The sequence below is a fragment of the Rattus norvegicus genome, chromosome 12, assembly GCF_021556685.1.
Source record: "Rattus norvegicus strain SHRSP/BbbUtx chromosome 12, alternate assembly SHRSP_T2T, whole genome shotgun sequence".
Taxonomy (NCBI): Eukaryota; Metazoa; Chordata; class Mammalia; order Rodentia; family Muridae; genus Rattus; species Rattus norvegicus.
The window spans coordinates 15,299,187-15,324,816 of NC_141545.1; the positions used below are offsets into that span (position 1 = coordinate 15,299,187).

The window sequence follows — 25,630 nt, forward strand, 5'->3', positions numbered from 1 at the left end:
ATAAAACCCAGTGGCATCCATACAGTGCACATCACATCGTCAGCTAGGATCAGCACTTCCAAAAATCCTTTTTAGAGGTATTTTATTTTATGTATATGAGAGCTGTGCCTCCATGTATGTGTGTATACCACAATTGTGCCTGGTGCCCTTGGAGATTAGTAGAGGATGTAGGATCCCTTGGAAACTTGAAATGGGAATGGCTATGAGTCCAGTACGATATGAAGAAAGGAAAATCAATTCCCAACTTAGTGTGTCTTTGCAAAACCTCAGGGCTGGAACCTAAGTTTGAGCAAGCTAATGGTGCCTGGTCAAAGATACTGACAGGAAGACTGGCAGGCTACTGTTCTGGATGGGACTGCAGTAGGCCTCTGTAGGTCACACCTAACAAGAATGCTGTCATTTACGCTAGGTGCCGCTCCATCAAACTGAACCCTGCAATGGCCCAATTTTCAAAGGAAGAAAAAGAGCGAATCAGAAGAAACACTAAGCAACCAATCAGAAGCGGTCCAGTTCGCTGGGCTGGTGTGGTAGGTACCACAGATGACAGTGACTAAAAGGACAGATGCCTTCTTCATTCCATATTTCTGCCTGTGAATGCAGGCTCATCAGCACATGAGAACATTTACTTTGTCTTTATTCAAGTCGTTGCCTGGTTACAGAATCACAAATAGAAACCATCTTGAAAGTACGTGTAGTTGAATTCTGCCCCTTGGCTCTAGCCCTCACTATGTGTTAGAAAGACTCTGCCTCACAAGCTGGGAAATTGGGTGTTGGAGGGATGCATGCAGACTGCCGGTAGAAACCTGGCAGCAGCTACAGGAAGGCACACTGAGGATCTGCCCTTCGGAATGCAGAGCACAGAGCGAATGCGCTCTCCGTAGAGGCCCCACATCATCTAGACACCTTGCTACCAAGCTGCAGATGCAGCTTGCTCCTGGAACAGAGCGGACGTGTCTCTAGGGTCACTCACACTTGGCATCAGCACTGCCGGGTGCTAAGAATCTCCAGAGACAAACCTCCTACTCAGTGAAGGCTCCCCTCCTCCAACTCCTGTCCACTTCTACAGGAACACTAGGAGGCAGAGTCGGGATTTGTAACCCTAGGCACTGAACACTGCTGTCAGGAATAAGGCTTCTTGGTACAGGGGTGGGGGTGGGGGGGAGCCTTCGTCCTTGAAACATCAAATAAGTACTTCCTGTTCTAGCTGGCACGTCTCCGCAATCTAGGCCTAGCACAAGCCTAGAGCTGGCCAGGCTCTCTAGCCTAGGAGAGATGCCTGCCCTAAAGCCACACCCAGCACACAAGGTCCCCAGGGAAGGTACACACCCTTCTGGGCTACAGCCCCAGCCTGTCCCCTCAGTAAGTATCCACTTCCTTGACACAGTTAGCACAAATGGGGTCCCCACTCCCCAAGCCCACAGCACTCTGAACAGTGATGTCCAGGTTTTAGGCACAGCGTCTGACGCCTCCCATGCAGAATGTCAACTGCTCTTCCAAGGGGGCCTTTAGGTATTGCTCATCAGCTCACACCTCCCCAGGTCTAGGCTGAGACTAACATTTCCCACCCCTTTCTTACCAGTGAGCAGCCAGCAGTGACACTTAATGAACAGCCCTGCTCTGACACCCTGGTAACACACGTCTCCTTTCTCTGTGCCCACTGTATAAAAGGACACTGTGCAGTGGGCACTTGAGCCAGCTTCGAGCTCACATGGGCTTCTCCGCTCACTCACTAGGAGACCTCGGCAGTTCGTTCAAACCTAAGTCTCTCAAGAGACAAGGATGAGACTGGGAGGATCATTAAATGATGAAATGACAGGAAGAACCAGCCCTGGCACACAACTGGGCACCAAACACTGCCACGGCCTGCCCTGCCACCACTCCACCAGACTGAAGACTGCAGAGCTGGGCCCATCCACCCTAAGCCGGGGGCCACCCATAGCAGCTTCCATCAGTTAGCGTAAAACAAAAGCCATGCAAATACGCACAAAATAACTAAGACTTGAGATGCTTCTGGAAAGTTCCAGCATAGGTCTGGTATTCAATGTGCTGAGCTCTTCATTAGCATACCAAAACAACTGGCTCACCAGAGAGGTTGAAGAAGTCAGAGCTTCACAGCAAAATATACTTGGTTTTCTTTTTTTAAAATGATTCTTTTTTTTTTTTTTTTTTTGGTTCTTTTTTTTTCAGAGATGGGGACTGAACCCAGGGCCTTGGGCTTCCTAGGCAAGCGCTCTACCACTGAGCTAAATCCCCAACCCTATACTTGGTTTTCAAAGGAAAGCAGTCTGGGGTGGTAAGGCTCAACCACACAGGCCAGGCTAGTGTTTCCTTGTTATGCTAATCTCCCTGGTGGACAGGCATGGCACTAAAGTTCTCAGAATTTCCATCCTCACTCCCACTCTTTCTTCCTTCCCACCCTTGTCCCTTTGCTTGTCTCCGTAAGACTTAGTACATACACAACATCCAATCATTTGACAAACAAGTGAGAAATAAGACATTTCTCAAAGGCCCAAGGTGGGGGTGGGGAGAAGCTAATTTCTGATCTATTTGAGTAGGAGAGAGCAGACACACCCCGGGACTCGATGACCTTGAACTGAATCTGTGACTTTTGAGAGTGCTGGGGGCTTAGGCTGAGAGTGTGAGGCAGGGGAGTTGTTTCCAGGCCACCAAACAGTTAATGGGCCTCTCGGGAATGAGCATTGAGAGATAAAAATAAGAATAATTCGTTCAGGATAAAATAAGGCTTCCTACTCGAGGAGAGGTCGAAGACAAGAAGCACGTGGCAAGGCTGCTGAATGGCACCCTGAATAGCAGCAGTGTGGACCGGTACCAGCTGGCTTCTGTAAGAGATTTCTTGAGCCATACTCAGAGGCAGCCCAAGACTGACGATGAGAGCAGCAGGCAGATGGGGGCAGGAGACAGATGGGGTCCAGAGGGTGGTCCTGAGGACGGGAGAGGCACAGTGGGGCCACGGAAGCCTGACGGACTCCTCTGTCCAGCAGCACAGATGCAATACAGCTTGCTCATAAGCAACCCCCAACTCCAGAGTTGGCACAAGTGGAGTGGCGTGTCCTTGGCTGATCTTCTGGCGCCCTTCCGAGTGCCCTTGCTCCTTCAAAGATGGCAAACCAGTGGCTACAGGAAGTGCCCCGTTCACAGGAAAGCCTGAAACAGATCTCGGCCAAGTAGAAAGCATCCTTGTCTAAACTGGTTTGTATTTTTCTCTCCCTTGAATCTTCAAATGAGAATTCATCAGTGAGTCAAAGAGATGCTAAAAATAGCCGGCTACAGAATGCAGAGTGAGGCACATCACGCCATCTCGCTCGCCCGCTCGCCCTGCCCAGCCTTCTTCAGTGTGGCCTTCCAGGGCGTCTCCTTTTCATTAGTCAAAATGTGAAACACTTCAGGTACACAAAAGCATTAATGTTTAAAACCAATTATGTAGCTATTACTGAAATCTCTGCATTAAATCTTACTTAAAAATGGTCTCCTAGCCAGCCCTGCTAGAGCGCACTCCTTTAATCCCAACACATGGGAGGCAGAGGCAGGGGGATCTCTGTGAGTTCTAGGGTAGCCAGGACTACATGGTGAGACATGTCTCAAAGCAAAGAACAATGACACGAGTTTACTGGCACACTCCCTCTACTTCTAATCACGACCTTCATTAGGGTTTCTGATGGCAAGAGTACAACTCGTTAACAAACAATGAATGAATTAAAAGAAAGCCGCTCCCCACTGGGCTCCCCATTGCAAAGTCATCTTTATTAATAACAGCTCACATCTGAATCCAGAGGACCACTGACGAAAGGCCTTCACATAAATCATCTTATTTAATCCACAACATTGAGACCAGCAAGGTAAGTCATTTTTTTTACTCTTTTAATGTGTATAAGTGTGTGCACCTATATAAACTTCTGTCCATATGTGTATGACCTGTGGAGACCAGAAGTGGGCAGTGGACCCCCTAGAGGGGAGTTAGGTCACTGTGCGCCTCCAGATGTGAGTGCTGAGACGCAAACGCTGACCTTCTAGAAGCACGCTTGCCGCTCTTAGCCACTGAGCCATTTCTCCACGCCCGCAAATTGCTTTTATATATTAAACGAACAAGAGCCTGAGCTAAAGAGAGAAAAATCCAAACTAAAAAGCCATGCCTCAAGGACTGGGAGTATATAGCTTAGTGGTAGATAGAACCCTACATCAAGGGGGCATGGAAGCGTGCCCAGCCACAAAGTCAGTCGGCCTGGCTCTGAGTCCCATTCTCTTCCTCAGGACCACCTCACCCAGAAGGACCACCCCTCCCAATAACTGCAAAGATCTCTGAACCTGTGGGACACTCAACACAAACTGCCTTACACCTTCGAAGTGCACACTAACGAAACGCACGCGGCTAAACGACTCCTCAATACCCCATAGGTGCCAAAATCCTCATCTTGAATTATGAGCCCCAAGCCCACTGTCTGACCTTCCCTCCTTCAGCCTCTATGAGGAGCTGCTGAGCCTCTGTTATTGGCCAGAGAGAGAGGGGGGCTGGTTGTTGTTGTTGTTGTTGCTGTTGTTGTTGTTGTCGTTGTTTTAATTGCTGCTAGCCGGAACTCTGCATTGCCACAGCTGCCTGGGGAGGAAGACAAATGTAACAGCAGCCCCAATAGCTATCTACCATCACCTTCTTAAGATGCTGACCTCTGCTCCAAGCTCCTGCTTCCAAATGGGACAGATGCCCTGACCTAAAATATGTCCAGCACCCCCCCCACCCCCCAACACTGAAACTAAGGCTCAGCCTGGTCATGGGATTACCGTTTATTGTCACTAGATGTGTGGACTCTTAAGTTTTGACCAAGGAAAATCATGAGAATTATTACATAAATAAACGAGCTGAAATACTTCTGAAACCTACACTGGTATTAAATGAAAGCAGAGAAGCCTGGGGAACATGACGGGGCGATTCATTTTTCCATAATTACCATGACAATTTTTACTATTCTAGAGCCAGACTCTGTATCACAGCTAGTTGTAACACTAAGTCTGATACAAAGGTTCTGTGTGTAAATTCCCTAGGGGGAAGTATAATCATGGCTATCATAACAAATACATCTATGAACGTCTACCGAGCAGAAGCTATTCAAATGAGATGGGCTGCTTTACACACAGCCCCACCCACTCTCCAAGCCTCTGGTCTGAACCATATAAAGCGGTCAGAGCTAAGGGGGCCACGTTCACCAGAGGCTGTGGCCATAGCAACAGGAAAGTAACTAGCACAGAAAACTGGTGCCTGCTCTGGTGTCTTGGCTGTGGTGCCCGAGCCTTAGGAACTGGTTTGCTAGAGGGATGTGGAAGAGTCTGGAACTTTGGATATTATAAACAGAGGTTCCTGGGCCATTCTGGTGGGAACACTGGCAACCTGAAGGCTGAAATAAGTGTGGACGGTGAGGGTCTGGTTCATGAGGTGTGGAAGAGAGCAAGACTCGACCGGGAGCTCCCCTAGGACGCTCCTGTTACACTCTGGAATGTTACATTCAGCATCGACGTCTCGACGGACGCTGAACTCAAAGGTAATGGACTAATTTGTTTTAACACGGGATGGCATTTGGGCTGTGTCAGTTACTGCTCACTGCCATCACCCAGGTCTACAGTGAGCCAGAAACGTAATGAAGATGTGCAGCTTGTCCAGGAGAAGGAGCCTGAGCAAGTTGGAAGGCAGCTGCGATTACTAACGAGAGAGAGCTAAGTCATTAAAGAGGAACCACAGGCCTTCTGCACTGGCTTTCTGCACAGGACCTCACCCCCTGGAGGTACCACCTACTGAATATGCAAATTCATCCGAAAACGCGGGGCCACCCAAGGAGTTCCCTGCTTGAAAACAATCACCTAGGGAACTGTTTCTCCAGGGTCAGGTGTAGAAATTGTTGTAACTGTGGTCCAAGGGAACTGGAGTCCATCCCAAATTAGCATCCCTTGGCAATGCCCATCATATGGTACTATTTTTGCAGGCATAAAATATGCAAGAGGGCGGGAGCTGAGGCTTACCGTGCAGACATGGCCAAGTCCAAGAACCACACCACACACAACCGGTCCCGCAAATGGCACAGAAATGGCATCAAGAAAACCCGGTCACAAAGATACGAATCTCTCAAGGGGGTCGACCCCAAGTTCCTGAGGAACATGCACTTTGCCAAGAAGCGCAACAAGAAAGGCCTGAAGAAGATGCAGGCCAACAATGCCAAGGCAGCGAGTGCACGTGCAGAGGCCATCAAGGCCCTCGGGAAGCCTCAGGCCATCAAGCCCAAGATGCCAAAGGGCTCCAGCCGCAAACTCAGCTGTCTGGCTTTCATCGCTCACCCCAAGCTTGGGAAGATTCGAAGCTATGCGGCCAAGGGTCAGAGGCTCTGCCAACCAAAGCCCAAGGTTCAAACCAAGGCAGAGGCCAAAGCTCCAGCTGAGGCCCAGGCTTCAGCTCCAGCCCAGGCTCCCAAGGGTGCCCAGGCCCCTGTGAAAGCTCCATAGAAAAGGCGCCTGCCAGTGTGAAGACAGACGACTGCTGTGACACACCCACCTACACACTATTTGCAGATGACCAAAGTCTTATGCTGTTTTTACAAATAAACTTGAGACAAGAAAAAAAATATATGCAAGAGCAAGGCAGGAGGCATGAAGTCTTGTGCCAAGGATCCACAGAGACACCGAGGCTAGGCAGTATGCGGCAGGGTCCGAGTTGCTGTAAGGAGGCTCTGAGAGGCTACACATAAAGCTATGAAGGCGAATTCAGTGTAGGTTGTAGTGGGGATCTCAGGATCTCAGAGATGTTAGAGCCACGGACATCTCACGAGGAAAGCTGAAGAGCTGAAGGGGAACTAGCCTGAGAGATAGGACCACGCGTGCTACAGGCAGTTACCTAAGCCCGTGGGAGCCCCGTGATTCCATCCTAGAACCCAGATGCCACGCACACCGCTTCCAGAGCTGCTGTCTTACCTGCTGTGATCACGCCAGTCTTCTCTCTGGAAATGGAGATGTTCACTTTACACCACTGCATGTTAGATGTGTTCAGCTGTTTTCCCTCCACTGGGGACTCACAGGCAAGGGACCACCTTAGCCTCTGAGACACTCTGCACTTAGGTTTTGAACAGCACTGCTAAAGATCGCAGGGACTTTGGATTACATGCGTTTTGCATTATGATTAGGAGGTGGCCACAGGCCCACGGGACTGGAGGGTGTGTAAGAAGGAGACTGTGGTTTAACAGTGAAGCTCGATACTGTCAAACTGACGTGGAGATGGGCAGGTAATGGTTAGCACTCGCAGGTCACCTGGACATCCGGGCATGTCTGTGAGGGAAGTTCTAGATTAGGTTAACTGCCGTGTAAACATCCATCCTGAATGTGGGTGGCCCTGTCCCACAGGCTGGGGCCCCAGACAGAGTGAAAGGAGAGTGAGCTGAGCCCCAGTACCCACTGCTTCTGCTTCCCGAGTGTGGGTGCACTGTGACCAGCTCCTGCTGCCATGACTTCCCACCATGACAGATTGCATTCCTTAGATCTGTACACCGACAGAAGCCTTACACTGCTTTGGTGTGGAGAGTTCCATCACGCCAATGCGAGAGATCACCGCACAACGACTCACCTACACGCTCAATTGACATTCAATCCCATCTCTGACCAATTAGCTACAAGTACTTACTCCATTACAGCATCCAATATGATTCTGCCAGGGAATGCCAAGCCTACATTGCATGGTAAAGGTGAGGGAATGGGGCGGGGCGGTCTGCAGAGATCTGAACTCCACACATGCGTCAACCACCCAAAGCTCTAGACATTGGGGAAGACATTACTGTCAGATCCTCAGGCACCCCTCATGAAAAACATGGCCCACCATACCTCGTCTCAGAGTGTGAGATAGACAGGATGGGCTATCACAGGCAAAGAACACAGGGAGTGGCTGGGACATTTCGAGAATGGCAGCTATCTCTCCTCTGCTGACAGTGTGGAGCTGTCAGCAGACGGACAGGGAAGTAGAAAAGCTCAACTGCCTCAGCTGCCTCACCCGGGGGCTCTGAGTGGAGGGGAGGTGCCAGCCCCCCACACTTGTGTGCAGGTGGGTGGAGGGGGGTGCTAGCCCCCCACACTTATGTGCAGGTGGGTGGAGGGGGGTGTTAGCCCCCCACACTCGTGTGCAGGTGGGTGGAGGGGAGGTGCCAGCCCCCCACACTTGTGTGCAGGTGGGTGGAGGGGAGGTGTTAGCATCCCACACTTGTGTGCTGGTGGGTGGAGAGGGGGTGCTAGCCCCCCACACTTGTGTGCAGGTGGGTGGAGAGGGGGTGCTAGCCCCCCACACTCGTGTGCAGGTAGGTGGAGGGGAGGTGCCAGCCCCCCACACTTGTGTGCAGGTGGGTGGAGAGGGGGTGCCAGCATCCCACACTTGTGTGCAGGTGGGTGGAGGGGAGGTACTAGCACCCCACACTCGGGTGCAGGTGGCACACCCCCTTTCTCCATCCCTGAAGTTAGCACCAATCCAAACAACAAAGGACCTGTGGCAATGGACCAAAGTACAAGATGTCCCCTGCCAGGTCCTCTTTTATTTCTATGCATGGTGTGAACGGAAGTCAGAGCCAAACCTGGAGCATGTGCTTCTAGAAAGCAGGCTTTCAGCCGTTAGTCTTTCATTTAGGATGAAGTTGTCTCACTCTAATGACATCTCTGCAAACAGAAAGCCGCCACTCCACTACCAAAAGCAAATGCCTAAAGACCGTGCAGTGATCCAGGCGAGCCTTTCGAGCCCGTGAAGCTGCTATGTCTTCTCTACATCCTCCACCCCATCTACACAGCCCAGAGAGGAGAGCAGACTAAAGAACAAATACCCCCAGAGATGCCTACTGAATCTGACCGCAAAGCTTCCAGGGCCAAATCGCACATGCAAACTGCCCGTTTCATTCACAGGTGACGCCTCTAGAAGTGTGCCCAAGGATCAAGTCACACCGTGTGGGTGACAGTAATGCCCATTATACAGACATGGTGTGCCCAGGACACAAAGGAACCTAAAGGAAGGAAATGCAAAGTGCCAACAAGCCTCCCTGGAGAAGCTGACATCCACAGCTGTGCTCAGCACGGCAGCCTGCTACCGAGGGGGACCAGAAGAGACCAGGTAACTGCTTAGCTTTATAAACCACGCGTGAGAGGGCGTGAGGAGCAGGACCAACAGTGAACAAGTGGGCATCCCCCTGCCAGCTCTTCCCGAGTACACACAGGAGGGCCGCAGGAGATGTGGAGGACAGCTGGGAGATTTTCCCTCACACCCCTGTGGATGTTCTCAGATCCATGGGCACTGGCAAAGTCTCCCTCTGGTTTCCGTATAGATGTTAGCCATGCATGTAAAACCAGCAACCACAGCTTCTTCCTCCCAGATAGCTGCAACCTGAGATTCCACTACGGAGGCCTCCCCTGGCCTCAGGCTAACTCCTCCCAGTGGCACTGAGGTTCCAGGGTGTTGCACTGTGGGGCTGGTGCTCCTCCATCTGAGTTAGCACAGCCCACGGGAGCCCAGCTTTTCTGGATGTGTGTCTGTGTGTCTGTACTTTCTTCATTCCCTGTTCCCCCAGTCAGGTTTCTAGAGCCAAGCTGTGCAGGAGGTGGCAACAGACAGATGTTTGAAGTGCTTAGACTTCAAACAAATTTACATAAAGAACTCTCAAAACTAAGTGAAAGATATGGGCTGGAGAGATGGCTCTGAGGCTAAGAGGCTCAATTCCCAGCATCCACTTGGCAACTTACAACTGTCTTAACTCCAGTTCCACAGGATCCAGCACCCTCTTCTGACCACTGTGTGTACTGCATGCACATGGTGCACACATAAACATGCAGGCAAAACACCATACATTTAAAATAAAAACAAACAAACCTCAAAAAAAAAAAAGTACTAGGTGAGAACAAAGCAATTGTAAAACTAACAAAACATAAAAAAAACCACATGTCACTAAAGAAGATATTTGTGGACAGCAAGTGAACAGCTTTAACGACAGTGACCAAAGCTAGCTGTAAGAAAATGCAAAAACCAAAATGAGATTAACATTACACACACAATGGAGCATTTGCAATAAAACACTGACAGCAATGCGTGCTGCTGAGAATCCGAAAACAATGGCTCGCTCACTCTTCTGGTGTGAGTGGAAACAGCACAGACTCTAGGACATAATGCGGTCGGGTCACGCAAAACCAAATACCTGCTCACTGCTCGACTTAGCGACCATTCCCAAGGGAAATTTGTAATCACATGAAAACCTTATTTGAAGGTTTGTTTCAGGTTTACTACTAATACAAAAAGGTTTATATGTATACATGTACACACACACACACACACACACACACATACACACACACACACACAAAATGTGTATAGCCACCTCAATAGACCTGAAGGGTGTTTTGTTTCATGTTAAAGGGAAAGCTAAAAACAAAACATTATTTATGACTGGAGAGATGGCTCTGCAGGTAATATGTTGTAGTAATATGAAGGATGTCATCACTGGAGAACCTTGGCAAGAACTAGATGGGATAGTGTAATGTGTATGTGGGGGGCAATTTTCTGTGAAAATATGATTATTGTAAAATAAAAGTGTTGTTGCTTTTTTTTTTAAAATAAGACATTTTCTGGTCAATCAAAACTGAGCAGACTCAGAAAACAAATGAAAAACACTGGACCGGAAGGCAAATAGAGGCAAGTCAAGATCTCTGAGCTCCGCGAGTTCCCCTGAGCTATCACCAGTACAATGGACACTGCTGGACAGCTCCTCACAGCTTCCATGGTAGTGGAATCAAAGACGGGGACAGTCAGTCATGGGGTCTGGCCCACGCTCTGCACAACCATCACCAAAGGGCTCAGAGGAGGACTCAGGGCGGTAGTACAGAAAGGCGGTCGTCTTCGGGGAGAACGTCTGCATGGCATGGAATCTGAGGTGAATGTAGTCACTAGTGAATGGCGATGATCAAGTGCAGAACCATGACCGTAAAGAAGACAGGCGAGGGACACACAAGGGCTCCGGACACCCAGGAGGGAGAGAGCAACACCCTAGGGGATGACAGAAAGGGTGGACAGACAGAGCTCAGGGCCTCTTCGGGGTCAAAGGTTCAAAATGTCACTCTCCAAGCAACTGGGAGGGTTTGAGGAGAGTGAGGGGTAGGTGTAGGGAGGCAGCTTGGCAGTGTGGGTGATATCCACCAAAACCAGACAGCAATAACGCAACAGTCTAGGTGAGCCGCGGTCACAGATGGAGCCAAAGCGACATTGCAAACGCAGCCATGGTAGGGCGAGCTGCCATACTGAAATACAGAACCACCCCAGGGATGATCGGTTAATCTGGGCTGGCTGCGGAGGGCTCCATCCCTGCAGGTGGGCATGTCAAGCCTCCTGCCAAGACCAAGGTCTCAGACCCAGAAGCACAGGGTGGGGTGGGAAGCAGGGCAAGGTTGTAACCTTCAAAGGCCCACCCTGCAGACCCAAGTCCACCAGCCACACCCATCAACCAAAGCTTCCATAACCTCCCCAAACAGTGCTGCCTGCTGGGGATGAAATGTCCGAACACACGTGAGTGTGGGGGACCGTTCAGATGCAAACCATAATAAACTGCATCTACAAGCTAGTCAAGGATAAAAGGGAAGACAGACGAGTGACAGTCACTCACAACTCCACTTGGACGCTCAAAAGATTTTGTAGCTGTCTACCTCAGTAGGGTTACAGAGGTAGGAAATACGCTTTGATGGAAAACTAGGAGTCGCACTTTGGAGAGAGTGAGTGAGAGTGAGAGCAGGGCAATGTCCTACAAAATGCAGAGCCTGAGCTGAACCAAAGCTGCAAATCAACAGACTTGGCTGCAATCAAAGGTCTAGATGAGGCCCGCAGGAGAGGAGCTCGCCGAAGGGGGGGAGTGCAAGATGAGAAGAAAATAGCACAGTGATGGAAGGCGGGAGCGCCTTCCATTTCCCACTTAACAGAGCATAAATTGTTATATTCTGCCATTGGTGAACGTCAGGGCCTTAACTTACTTCAATCATTACAACTGACATGTTTCCCTGTTAATAACCTCAGATGTAACTAGATATACAAAGTCAAAAAATTAAGGCAAATTATACCAGATCTACAAATATTGTGCAATACTTATATATTTTGTGAGCTTTGAGATTTACATTTTATATAATTCTCTTTATGACTAGAATTGTTTATTAGCACACCGCATGCATAACAGTGCATTTCACAGTGATATTTCCATGCACCTCAGATCCTCAGTCACCCTGACAAAGCTTCTCTGTCTCACCCTGCTGCTTCCGGCCCAGCCTGAGCATCCCACCTGGTTTTCTGGTTTTTTTTTTCTTTTGCCCCCAACAGGCTGATCTCCATCCCACACAAAAGTCTTAGCAACTGTGTCAGAAGAAAGCACTCTCCCGTGACTGATGGGAACCACCCAACCCACTCCTTCCCTCTCCATTCTCTGGTGTGTGTGTCCATCCCTCTGTCCATCCATCCGTCTGTGTTCATTCTACCTCAGCCTTCCACAGATCTTCCCACCCACAGGCTGCAACCCCCTGAGTGAGGACTTGGATTTCGATGCAGTCTTCCTTGGAATTTTCTTCCCAGGCCCCCATCCCACTTCTTCACAGCACTGCTTAAACATCACCTGCTCTAACCCCACTCCAATGAAAACTGCCACCCCAGGCCTCCTTACTGTCTCAGGAGAACGTCCCTCTCCCTCCACTGCCACCTGTGAGCTTCCGCTCTGCAGGGCCTGCACACTTAGCCTGCCCACCTCTTCTGCCCGGTTCTCCCTTGAGACTTCCGCTCTGACTGCTGAGCAGGGCCGGATGGGGCAGGAACTTGTTAATAGTTTGCTCGGTCACATGTCTCCAGTGCCCAAAGCGGTCTGTGGCAGACAGTAGTTACTCGCTAACTAGCTGCTTATAAATAAAACTGGAAGCATATCTGGCATTTCATTCTATGTTATAAGAACCTGGAGAAGTGCCTTATAAGAGCGCAGCCAGGCCTCAGCTCTGCAGATCCTACAGTGGCTCGGCAGACATACGCAAGGAAAAGGCCACACGTGACTGAGCAGACACTGACAAAGCCAGTCTAACGAATCATTGAGGTGATCCTTTTTATTCTTACTGTTCTACAACACCCCAAAGAGCAAGATATCTCACACATGCATCTATTGTGGATGCCAGAGCAAGCCAAATCTCTCCTCCACAGTAGGGGACTCACTGCTTGTCCACACAAGTGATCCCTTTCTCCTGAGCTCTATTTGTAGTGAAATTTGACACTGATCAATCCAGACATTTCCTAACAGAACACCCTGGTCAGGGACCACGTGGTGGTTTAAGTAAGAATGTCCCCCACAAGTCCAGCAGTCAGCACTCTTTGGGGAGGAAGTATGTCACTGAGCGGGAGAGGGGGCTTTGGTTTGCCCTCCCTTGTTTCAAAGCAGGAAGTTGTCAATCCTGAGATTAACCATGAATAGCACCACAAGTTCCTAGCAGAACTAATAAACTGCCTCCATGATGATTCTCCCAAACCAGAGGCTTAGTATTGCTCACAGATCTAGCCAGCAAAAGCGAGAAGAAACCAAGTAACCATCTACCTAACAGGCTATGTCTAGTTGTGCCTACAAGCCCAGCACTTCAGGGTGGCAGGAGGAGCAGGAGGCCAGCAGTTTCAGGGTAGTCTGGGCTACAAGACACACTATCTCAAAAAAAAAAAAAAAGTCAGTACCTGTTGGACATGGTGGTCTATACTTTTAATCCCAATTCTCAAGAGGTAAAGGCGGGCAAATCTCTGTGGATTCCAGTCAAGACTGCTATGAGGACCCTGTCTCAATAACTAATTAAGTCAAATATACACCTACTGATTATTTGGAAAATAGATATTTAAAAACAGTCCAGCTTCATGTAACATTGGAAAATGGAAGCCAGTGGCACACAGTACAATACAATGGGCAAGTCTGGTTTTATATTGCTATAACATATGCTGTGAACAATAAAAACATACAGTGCCATCAAGAGACCCTCCCTCAGCAGTTCACTCCTACTTAGGGCAAAATAAACACTGGAGGGATCACTAAACTGACCCTGCTTTCAACCTTTCACACTTACCCTCCAGGACTATTTCTCTCTCTCTCTCTCTCTCTCTCTCTCTCTCTCTCTCTCTCTCTCTCTCTCTGTGTGTGTGTGTGTGTAGATAGACAGATAGGTAGACAGACAGACAAACAGATAGATTGCTGTGCCACATTTAATAATTTAATAATGTATTATAATGATATATATTTTAAACTCCCTTCTCTCACTTTGCTAATTTTAATCATGGCCATGTTCATCAGTCCATCTGACCATCACACTCCCATTTGTGAATGTTACTTAGAATTCTTCAATGGCTGTCCAGTGTCCCCAAACAACTTTAAAACCTCTCCCTTAGAATATTATCATGAATGGAATACTACATTATGGTTAAACCTTAAGAAAAAAAATTTAAGTCCTGTGGTCATTTTAAGAAATCCTCAAAACAATTTTCCAAAAGGGAGAAAAAAAAACCCACCAAACCTCATTTTTTTAAAAGGTCATTTCAGTTAAAAGCTGCAGCTATTCACCAGCAGATGAAGGTCAATTTTCTCTCCTCATTTGCTCCATTGTTTTCAAATCTCTCACAGAATCCCGCGAGGCCCCGATTTGATCTGCCCTTGAGGTCCACAGTTGGGCTTTTGCAAACTACCACAGCCTTGCCTGTCTTCAGTAAACCAACCGTTCAGTTGGAGCTTGGGAGGAGGCAGGAGCTTGCTCCAACCACAGATGCCAACCGCTACACTGAGAAGAGAATTCAAGCCCTTCCTTCTACTGGGGACGCCCAATCATGTAGCATACTTCAGAGATGAGAGCCTCCTTCACCCTGATTCTGAAGAACTCTGAAAATCTCCACAATATGCTTCCTCTCCAAACACCAACCGGTTCAGAGGAAGAGCAGGAAGGAGAAGATCTTGCCAAGACAGTTTCTGACGCCTCTCCCTCGATAGGGAGGTCATCTTCGGCAGCTACAAACATTCTCATTCAATTCTTAATTAGACTGACGAGATAATGTCCTTTTATTATTCACAGTTAGTTTTCCAACAGCCAAGGAGCTCAGTTGTTTGCAATCTTGCAAGCAGGATGACTGCTGTCCTTGTAGATTTTTGAGAATGTTTATAATAACTTTAGTGAAAATACAGACAAAAAAGAAAAAAAAATCCCACTGCAAAGGAAGTCTTCAAAGTCCATCAAATCTAATAGAAAGCCTGAATCTAAATGTGTTTGTTTGTTTGTTTGTTTGTTTGCAGAGCCAATGTCACACTTAAGTTTAAAACCCAGTAACCAGACCTAGAATCCAGACAGTGCCCTAAGAATTCATGGCAGAGAGAACGTTTCTCCTAGTGTCTCTTTCTTCTATGAACCAGACAGGCTAACTTTGAGATTACTACAGAAAACAAAAGAAAACTATAAAAGAAAAATGGAGAACTAAAGTGGAAACTTAAGGGTTCTTTGGGAAGTCGGTTGGATGGGGTTCGGCTGGGGCAAACACGTGAAGGAAGGCAGAGTCGTGAAGAAATGGTTCCTTAAAGTGGACACAGGTGTGAAACTATGCGCTGTGAAGAAAACTCGCCGTGGCCCAGCATTCTCTTCAATTACTGGTGCTTGTAAATCTAAACTAACCTAAAACAAGAGGGGAAACAATGGATCTAGAAGGAATTTTTTAATTACAATACTTGCTAGACAACGATAATCTTGTAAAACCGAGTACGTGTCTTACAGGATGAAGAGAGAACCAGGTAAAAACTGAGGGACTGGATAAACATCAGGCAAAAATGTGCCATCTTAAGAGGCTAAGGCTAAGGTACAGCCCAAAGCAGGAAGAACAAACATTTGCTCAAAGCGGGAAGAACAAACATTCGCTCAGACTGAGCAGAGGCCGTCTCTGTGCCGGCTTTGCCTCCTCATTCAAGTCTCCCTGGGCTGCTCTCAGGACACCCTCAGCTCTGACTCCTGCTACGGCCTGCCTGGCTTTGGCAGTGTGACTGAACCGGGCGGCCTCTGAATCACAGGCCAACAAGGCACACAGCAAAGCCAGTGCCTTCAACTGATGATAAAGGCTCTGTGGGAAGGAGAGGGAAGTCATCCTACATAGGGCGCATAGGAGAATAATTTAAAGAAAATGCAAAATGTCCAATGGGAGAGCACGGTCGTGGTGAAGACCATTGCACTGGAAAGCTATTTAATGATCCAACACTAAACTCACTCACCGCTGTGGTTGGATATAACAATGTTCTTCTCCAAAGGTCAGGCTTGGTCCAGGAGGTGGTAACGTTCTGAAATGATGGAACTTTCTAGGTGGGAAATGGTAGGGCGCTCCAAAGGCATGCCCTAGAAGGAGATTACGGTCAGTTCCCCCTTCTGCCCCTCCCCACCCCTCTCTCTGCTTTCTGTCTATGAGTGGCTTTGCTCAACCACACATTCTCCCATAATGCACTGCTGCTTTACAGGCCCAAAGCAACAAGTGAACCTGTCACAGGTGGGAACTTGTAAAACACTGAGCCAGAGCAAACACTCCCTCATCACAACTGACTGACTACCTCAACGACAAAACCAATACATCTATAATTGCGACTTTAGACAGAATGAAGTATGGTCAGTGAGATGATGATAAGAAGAAAAGGAGGAGGAAGAGGAAGAGGAAGAAGAAAAGGAGGAAGAGGAAGAAGAAAAGGAGGAAGACGAAGAGAAAGGGGAGGAGGAAGAGGAGGAAGGGGAGGAAGAGGAGGAAGAGGGGGGAGAAGAAAAGGAGGAGGAGGAAGAGGAGGAGGAAGAGGAGGAGGAAGAGAAAGGGAAGGAAGAGGAGGAAGAAGATGAGGAAGCGAAGGAGGAAAAGAGGAAGAAGAAAAGGAGGAAGAGGAAGAGGAGGAAGAGGGGGAAGAGGAAGAGGAAGAAGAAAAGGAGGAAGAGGAAGAGGAGGAGGAGGAAGAGGGAGAAGAAAAGGAGGAGGAGGAAGAGGAGGAGGAGGAAGAGGAAGAGGAGGAAGAGGGGGAAGAGGAAGAGGAAGAAGAAAAGGAGGAAGAGGAAGAGGAGGAGGAGGAAGAAGAGGAAGAAAAAGAGGAGGAGGAGGAGGAGAAGAAGACCACACAATGACTTGGTCTTTACAGTCCCCAGGCTTTTCCCAGGTCAACCCCGCAGGTTGAACTGCTGCACCTCGGAGTCGCCTGTCCCTCAGGGAAACACTAGGCTGGGGTTTTCTGAGCTTCTTTGCTATCTCTCCTGACAGTGAGAACTTTTGTGTTTTTGTATCATATTTGCATTTTGTATTATTTTTATAATAATAATAATTATTAATAATAATAATAATTCTGGGGATGGAGAGAAGGCTCAGTGGTAAAGAGCACTTACTGCTCTTATAGAGGACCTGAGATTGGTCCTTAGGACCTGTCAGGAGGCTCACAATTGCCTGAAACTCCAGCTCCAGGGGCCCCGATGCCTGCCGCTAGCCTCCGTGGACATACCCATACTCAGGAACGAACATAAATAATAAAATGAAAACCTTTGCAAAATCAATTTTAAACAAAGTAATAAAAACAAAGTAACCCTCCTTGATGGGACACAAAGAATTTACAAAAGGGGGGATGTACTATAACTAAAATTACACTTAGTGCTGAGGTTCAGGAGTTGGACAGAAGTGCCTGCCCCTGCCAGCTCTGTCAGCGCTGCAATGGGAGGGAGGGCTGCACCCCGGGCAGTGAGGTGGGAGGAAGTGAGACTGGTGACAGTGAGTGTGGAGACAGGAGAATCACACTGGACTGCAGACAGCGAGGTCACCTTGCCACTCACCTTCGTGACTAATGTGTCATCTCGTCACACACAGAAAACTGAAGAGATGCACAAGAAAACTCAAATCAGAGAGTAGGACAGTCAGCTCCCAGACATAACAGGCATGGTGTTGGTGAGGGGAGAGAGTTAAAAATGGATGATGTTGAAAAGAGCAAGACGATTTTTGTTCAGAAATGTGCCTGGTGTCACCCTGTGGACAAGGAGGCAAGCATGAGCCTGGACCCAACCTCCATGTCTAGGCAGAAGATGGTCAAGGCCCTGGATCCTTACACAGATTCCATGAGAACAGGAGTATTACATGGAGAGGACACAGGGATGAACTGAACATTTGGAGAATCCCAAAAGTACATCCCAGGTCAAAAACGATCTTCTCCAGGATCAGGAGGGGAGAAAGCAGATCTGGTATCTTTAAAGAGCTACACATTGGTTCACAGCCCCTGACTTACTACCAGACAAATATCCCGTGACTTTCAGTGAGAACCTAATCTAAGCCATATGCCAGAACTCAGATCATAACTTTCAAAGGACATCACTTTTCACTACTAAAAGATATTTTTGAGTGGTTTAGGTATATCAGATAAAGAACATTTAACTCATCTCTCACACATAAAAGAGAATAACCCCTTGCATTACCCTCAAGTCCTACGGTTAACCCCTGAACTTCCACCTCAGTTAGAAGGAGAACGGGTCTCACAAAGTTTGTCTTCCAGTGTCCATATTCTTGCTGTGATGTACACACACAATAATAAGAAATGAGTTTTGTAGACTTTGATTTTTCAAAACCTACTTTTAATATGGGCTCTTAAATGCTTTAACCTCCCTTCTAACCTACCACCCAGCAGAGGTAGTGGAGAGCAAAGGTTATTAGGATGCAGGGGAATGGACCTGTTTAGAAATGGTTCTCTGGAGCAAAGCCAATCTGCATTGTCAGAAAATCAGAGTTCAGCTCACAGGTCAGCAGCCGCAGCTCAATCTATTTGCAAACACTTCATGAATACACCAGCAGTCCAGTTCAGTAGTATCAGGACAACAAACAGAATCAACAGCGGTGACACGACCTAGGCCTCCACGAGATCAACACGAGTCAGCAAGGGTGACCAGGACCAGCAGGGTCCAGGAGAAGTTCTCTGTCACGCCTCTTTCAATGAAGTGAAGACTAGGGAAGATGTGAACGCAGCAGGGACTTACGAAGCCAGCTGATATGGTATCCAGAATCCAGCCATCTCCCGGATATATCAACATTTTCAATAAAGAAACTTTCATTGGCTCAAACTTGGTTTTCATAGTGGATTATTCCCAAGTTCTCAGACCCAACAGTGACTGGGGGAAGGCCCAGTCCACTGTGGGTGGGGCCATCCTGGTGGTCCTGAGTTCTTTAAGAAAGCAGGCTGAGCAAGTTATGGAGAACAAGCCAGTTGGCAGCACCACTCCATGCCCTCTGCCCCAGCTCCTGCCTCCAGGTTCCTGTCCTGTTTGAGTTCCTGTCCTGACTTCCTGCAATGATCAGTAATGTGGAAGTGTGAGCCAAATGAACCCTTTCCTCCCCAACTTGCTTTTCAGTCACAGTGCTCGGTCACAGTGCTCTGTCACAGCAGTAGAAACCCTAAGACAGGGGGAGAAGGGACGGGAAACAGAAAGCTTTGAATCAATAAATTAAGTAAATAAAATTATAGTAAATCAAATGTTAAATTCAATGCCCATAGGCATTGAAGAGAGTCAAATGGCAATTTAATGAAGATCATTAAATGAGGAGATATTTTTAGGGAAGAAAGGAGGAAAGAAGAGAGTTCTGCTTATATGGAATAATGAGCTACATTAAGTCAAAGAGAAACATGCTAAGGCACAGAGAGAGCCAAATGTTAGCTCTAACCGGAAACACCGCACTTTCAAGATACACATATATAAAACTTGGAAGTAAAAGGTTCAAAACATCAAAATATTTAAATGATACTCCGATGTGACTTTCTGAAAATGAAAGTCATGAGATGACTGTTTAAAGAGCCAAACAGGAGCACCGAGGGCAAACAACTTCAAAATGTACCCCGGTGAGCTATAAACCCCAAGTCCAGAAAGGGACATTGGCAGAGTACAGGAGATATCCTCAGGCCCGCAGAGAGAAAGATGAAAGGAGAGAAAGAAGGCTGGAGTCAGACTTAACAAAGCAGCACAGAAGGAGAAAATCATTACCAAAACAAATGTAAGGAAAATAAATGAAACTACAGCTAGCCAGCCGGGCTTCCTGCAAGGCCGTTTAAATACAGACACATACATCTGAACAAGCAGACTCAAAGTACTTACACATCATCCCTCCTGGGGGTCAACCATGCTTCTCAAGCCCAGGTACATCACTTGGGCCAAAGACAACATCAATTACTTCAATGACATGTTCTCAGTTATCCCCCAAAAGGTACACAACTAATACCATTGTAGATACGCCAGCAAGAAGTGGCTTCTTATGCTCAACAGATGCATCAGAGCTCGAAGGTTTTCTAGCTGAGGGGTTGCCAAAGCAACCAGACTGAAAGAACAAAGAAGTCAGCATTTTGTGTACCTAGTTGAAGAATGAAAAGAAAAAAAAATACTGGAGTCCTGGAGAGAAAGACAACAGGTATGAAGCTGAAGAGATGGCTCGGTGGTTAGAGGCACTGGGCGCTCTTCCAGAGAACCCACATGGCAGTCCATAACTATCCCATATTCCAGCTCCAGGGCACCCGATGCCCTTTATGGCCTCCACTGGTACTGAATGCAGGTAGTGTACATACATACATGCATGCAAACAGCCATGTACATATACAGATATGTGCGGCAGGTAAACTTCCTGTGCCCTAACTATGGGGAATACAACCAAGATATTGACAGCAAAGTGTCAAGAGAGGAGAACACAGTGAGGTCACCGGTATCATGTATGTAATAGATAAGAACAAAGGGATGCTAGTCTAAACGGGCAGGTTAAAACAAGCAGGGCATTAAGGTGCTTCCGAGGTTGTTATTTCAAAGGTAATCATTACGATAATAAAGTATTTCCTGACATCAAAAGACTTCGATCAATGAAACGAACCTAACAGTGAATGACTATGTAAATAAAGTGAAATAAAATAGAGACAGAATTATAACAGTGACAGAATTGAAAACAAACACAGTTAACAGCAATTAACGTAAGTGACCCTAACTAGCCTGTTGACTGAAAAATTATTTTCAAATTGTTTGGAGCAAAGCTTAATTATTTTGACTATACGAGTCATGCTTAAGATGCAGAATAATTAGTGCATTGACAGGAAACTCAAATGCATATTCAAAAAGGTTAAAGAGTGGACAAAAATTTATTAGGTAAATGGAAATATGTTTTAATAACATCAGATAAAATAAAAATCAAGACAAAACTATTGAAATAAATAATGACTACTTACAGACTGAAATACCTGCTTCCACTGGATGAAAAGCTAATCAAACCTATGAACCAATTAATGGGTAAGAAACAGAAAAATATGAGAAACCGCAACACCACCACATCATGGGTTCATACCAGGAATGTAACAATGTTCCACTATTGTCAACTGTAGCAAGATAATTCACCAAACTAATTAAGTCAAATGAGAAGAATTATATGGTTACCTGCAGAGAAGGTGATGAAGTTTTTTATAGAATTCAACACCCCTCACCTCAATCACAACGACAACCAAAAAATCTCTTGAGGAGGCTGGAGAGATTAGCTCAGTGGTTAAGAGCACTGACTGCTCTTCCAGAGGACCTGAGTTCAATTCCCAGTGACCATATTGGGTAGCCCATTCATATCCCCCTGTAACTCCAGCTCCAGAGAATTTGGTGCCCTCTTCTGGCCTCCACGTGAACCTGCATCCATATGCACACACACACACACACACACACACACACACACACACACACACACACATGCACACACATACAGTTTTAATATATTAAGTATCTTGAGTAAACAGGAACAGATGAATTCTTTCTTGATGTGACTTTAGTCAAGCATGAGACAGAATGAAAGAAAACACACATGCTCGCTCATGAGTGTGCTCACACACAAGTATCCTCAATCGCTAACACTTAATGAACGCTCAGAGCACTAAGCATTTCCAGGTTTCCCTTTCCTAATGTACATGTTTATGGCTAAGAATGTTCCTCTGGGTATAATTTTAGCTGTACTCCAATTCCTCACATTATTTTTTATATTAAATCTAATCAAACTATTTCTAAAACTTGGTAATTCCTATCATAACAACATTTTCTCTGAACATGAGTTACTTAAGAGAATAATTTTCTGAATATATTTGGCTTCTGATTTTTGTTTAATTTAAAGAACAACATTCTGTTTTATCTGAATCCTCCAGCATCTGCTGAGATTTTCTGTTGTCCCAACAAGCTGGGAGCTTGTGTGACTGTCCCTGTGAACTTTAAAGAATATGTATTCACAGCCATTAAGAGCAACATCTGGACATGTCAAAGAAATATATTAATTGTGTCATTCAAACTCTTACTAAATATAGTTCCAGTCACTGTAGAGAATATGTTTATAAAAAATTCTACAATTTGTGGGTTTACTTTCTTTATTTCATTTTTAACCTAAACTATACAAACTAAAAAAAAAGTTTCTAATGATATCAATACCGAGTTACAGGGAAACAGAAAGGACCTCTTCCACAATTATTTTGAAATTCACATTTTTTTCCAACTAATCATTATCCAAATGGCTTAATGTCACCTACGTGGAAAGAAAGGTAATTTCTTTAGGCATCTTCCCAAGTTTAATTGGGTCTTATCCATAACTTCAGAGAGCACGGCAATTTGTTTAATTACACAGAGGCGCATTTTACAACTAATTCATACTGCTGGGTACATATGAAAATAGCAGTTCCCCACAATATGCTCTCGACAAATTACTGACTTTTTATAGCTCTGGGAGACTATTTTTCCCAAGTCAAAATTACTGTGGCCCCATTCTCTGCAAAGAAAGCAAATGTCACTCCTCCTTTCAGTGACCACGGCACCATCCTCACTCCCACACATGGTCCAGACAGCCACCAATGGCACAGCCACTGATCTAAAAACTAAGCCACCTATGCCCTGTCAGAACCTCTCAAAATGCAGCTCAGTGCCTCTTTTCACAGTTGGGAGAAACGCTTGTGGGAAACCAATCCTTCCAAGAACTGAAGAATGTGGGTACAGAAGTATCCTTGATCGGCACCTCTGAGGCCATTTTGCTTCTCCACCTATGGCAACACACTGCAGGGATCCCTTCCCTTTTCCATCACACCATCGGATCCTCAAGGAAAGTCATCCAGCAGCTGCAGAACCTAGTGAGGCTTTGCATGCACACACTTGCCTCTACTGCTCCCCTACAAGCTGTTCCCTGAATAGCAGCTGCAGGGTTCCATCACAAATGACACCAATTCCTTCCCTGCTCAAAACCTTGTAAAAACCTCCTACTTGGGGCTGGAGAGATGACTCAGTGGTTAAGAGCACTGACTGCTCTTCTAGAGGTCCTGAGTTCAATTCCCAGGAACATCATGGTGGCTCACAACCATCTGTAATGAGATCTGATGCCCTCTTCTGGTGGGTCTGAAGATAGCAACAGTGTACTCACAGACATGAAACAAACACACACACACACACACACACACACACACACACACACACACACCCTCCCCACTTCAGGATACAAAGTATCACAGTCTACCCGGTCCTAGACTGCCCTCCCTGCAGTTATAATTAATTCCCACTACAGGCATGTGTATCTCCAGACATCTTGGGAACAGTTGTAGTCATTTATCTTAGTTAGCTCTTTCCCAAAGTGGCCGGCTGGCTGGCTCCCTCCTTCGCTTTCATTCACCCCTTGGCTTACGTCTCACTTAGTCCTTCCCTGACCACTGCGTGAAAACCAGGTAATCTCTGCCCTCACTGCTTCTCTTTCTTAGAGCATCCGTACAATACATATTTATAAGTTGCCTATTATCTCTCTCCCCAGTGAGAAAGCACAGATCCCATTAGAACGGTACGAAGTTGATCCTCTGAAATTGGGGGTGGGGAGAGGGGTAGTGCTTTGGCTGTAAAGCACCAGACACTGAACATTCCCTTCTTTGCAGGTGACACACTTTCCACTGCCACCACTGAGCTCTACCTCGTTCTACCGAGCTGCCCTAAGGCAGAGACAAATAGAGATGTGTGTGTACCAACACAATCTCCTTAACAGTGTGGGTGTGGCTCCCAGGATGCAGCTGACCAACTGTCCTGATTCGCTTTGTGTGGCTGCCATGAAACCTTCTGACCAAAAGCAACTCAGGCAGGATATTATTTATTTTAATCCCCTTACACTTTCAACCACAGTCCATCATGGAGGAAGTCAGGGCGGGAACCTGGAGGCAGGAACTGATGCAGAAGCCTTAGAGAAACACTGCTTACTGGCTCGCTCCCATGGCTGGCTCAGTCTGCTTTCCTAGGGTACCCAGGACCACCTGCACAGAGGGTGGCACCTCCCATAGTAGTGTGGGCCCTCCCATGTCAGTCAGCCATTAATCAAGAAAATGCCAACCTGAAAGAGGCGATTTTTCAGTTGAAGTTCCCTCTTCCCACATAACTTTAGCTTTTGTCAGGTTGACAAAAACCAGAAAAATAATGAATAGTCCAACCTGGGCTGTAGTGCACGGTGAGAAGCACACTCTGAATGAATGACACATCCCTCCTTGCTCTCTAAAGCTGCCTTTAACGAGCAGCTCAAAATTATGTGCCCCTTACCCTGAAGCTGAGAAACAGTGACACGAGTCCTATAAACGTCTTACACACACACACACACACACACACACACACTCCATTTGAACTTTGTTGCTGAGTGACAGTTTGAAGGATATACAATGTAAAATCGAGGACTATTTTTTTTAAAGGCAATTGGTATGGTCTTTACGAATGGTGCAAACTACAGCATGAAGGTGAGCTTTGTTCCCGTCACTAAAGCCACCAGGATGCAAACTGCCACTTTTAGGTCAGCCCCGGGCAACAGCTGGTGATGTTGACTCTTCTCTGGGGGTTCCTAGCTACACTGCATCTTCTAGTCTGCGGCAGGCTAAATGACGCCACATGCTGGTTAGCACAGCCAGCAATTTGAGAGGTGCCATGTGCTATGCTCCTAGAGCTCTCTGTAGGCGCTGGCCTTTCCCCAGCCACCAGCTAAATCACCCAGGACCCCAGCTCCTGCAGAAAGCGAGATGTAGGGTGTGAAGAGGTCGACTCCAGGGCATCCACAGAGCCCACTAGAGATGCCAGCTGTGCTGCCACACGGTCCTCCACTCACAGATTTCTACCCCACCCCCGCCCCCGGTCACTGACTGCTCAAAGTTCCTGGAGCTGTTAGCTCTACCATCTAAAATGCTGGCCATGATGTAACATACCGGAGGAACAGGTCTTAGTGCTTCACTCTCAGTCCCCATAGATTAACGATTCTCAGAATTCACATTTTAGCTCTTCAGTGTTATGGGTACTTCCTATGAGCTCACTCAGATCCTCACTTAAAGACCTCCCCCAGTTACGGCCAATAAAAGCATAGGCGTCTCAGACAACCCACTTAAACACAACTCGTAACTTTAACTTGCCTGCAAGCAGACCTAAGTTCTTCGTCCAAAAAGAGAAAGCATTCTGAGTATATCGAAATGCAGGGTAAGATGGTTTGTCTGAGTTAAGTCTGACGACAGTCGTTAGACACCAAACAGCCAAAGAGTAAAACCATGAGCGTCTGAATGCCTCCTGG

General features: G+C 47.0%; 1 protein-coding gene and 1 pseudogene across 8 annotated transcripts in view; one reads left to right on the plus strand and one right to left on the minus strand.

The window, feature by feature from the left end:
• The window catches only part of Wasf3 (WASP family member 3), a 97,528-nt gene that overhangs the window by 62,327 nt on the left and 9,571 nt on the right, over nucleotides 1-25,630 (minus strand).
• LOC120095889 (60S ribosomal protein L29-like) lies at nucleotides 6,013-6,501 on the plus strand (annotated as a pseudogene).